The sequence below is a fragment of the Chaetura pelagica genome, unplaced genomic scaffold (assembly GCF_000747805.2).
Source record: "Chaetura pelagica isolate M959 unplaced genomic scaffold, ChaPel_1.0 scaffold283, whole genome shotgun sequence".
NCBI lineage: Eukaryota > Metazoa > Chordata > Aves > Apodiformes > Apodidae > Chaetura > Chaetura pelagica.
Window position 1 is genome coordinate 93,175 of NW_009952688.1, and position 1,309 is coordinate 94,483.

The following is a 1,309-nucleotide window of genomic DNA, read 5'->3' on the forward strand; positions in this document are numbered from 1 at the left end:
GGACAACTTGGCATCAACAGCAAAGCAGGGATCTGAGACAGGTGGAAAAGCAAGGCTGGGGTGTGAGGGGGAGCCTGCTGCCCATGGCAGCCTGTCCCTCTTTAGAGATGCCATGCAGAGGCAGGAAGCATTTGGTGAAAACCATCCAGCATTAAAGACACAGAACCTTGAACTGCCAGGGAAGACTCCCAAGACTTGGACTGGAAAGCTGGAACTAGGCACACGCCAAGGCAAAGATGTGACAACCTCAGGCAAGGGGACTTGACTTGTTCATCCTTTGGTGTCCGAGTGTTTTGATTTTATGTTTGTCTGTTTTGTCTTTTTTGTGGTTTTGTTTTGTTTGTTTTGTGTTGGTTTGTTTTTTTTCTCCTGAGTGGACTGTTGGACTAGGTGATCTTAAGAGTCTTTTCCAACCATGATGACTTTGTGATGCTGTGACTCTGTCACCTGCAGCTCTGCTGCCTTCAGAGGCTGTGAGGCAAAGGGGTGGGGGAGCCTCAAGCCACAGCAGTGCACTAAAGTCCACACCACCCAGGCCATCCCTGCTTCTGCCCTGACCCCTCATCCCTAGGCATCACCACAGGCCAAGACAAGGGCTGGCAGGGAGCCCAACCATGGTGGAGGGGGCCAGAAGGTCTTTCTACTTGCTCTGTTCATGGTTCAGTGCCTACCATGGTGGGCAAGCGGCTTTCTGCCCTGAGCCACACACTGCAGATGGGTTCCTGACAGCTCCCTTGGTTTCTGTTTCCCAGTCACTTTCTTCCTTTCATTTTCCACATTTTTCTCTTCAACTGCAAAAAACCCCGAGGGACTTCCCAGCCCTCATGCAGGGAGAGGCAATAAACCCTTCCTGAAGGAAATGGCCAGGATGCCTGAAGGACCCTTCTCACCAAGTGTAAATGATATCACACAACGTGCCTGGGCAGGAAATGTTGGGGGCAACAAGGGCAGAGGATGCTGCCAGGAGCAGGGCTGCCCAGGGCTTTGTGGAGGAAATACAGCTGCTGCTCTTAGCTAGTTAACACTCTGGGGATGTCTGCCATTGGGAACCTGGCTGTTAGGGTACCCTGGTGCTCCTGTCCAGGCACTGCTGTGCTCTGGAGCCAGGTGGCATGCTGTTGAATGGCCAAGAGTCCTGCTGAGGGACTACAAGGAGTGCTTTGAGCTGGATGATTTACTTCTGCAGCTCTGCACTGGAGGTGACTGCCATCCCCTCTGGCCACCCTGCAGTGTTTCAGAAACAAAATCCTCCCTTTAAGAGACTGTTGCCTTTCTCCTGGTGAAGCTACCTACACAATGGTCTGGGGGG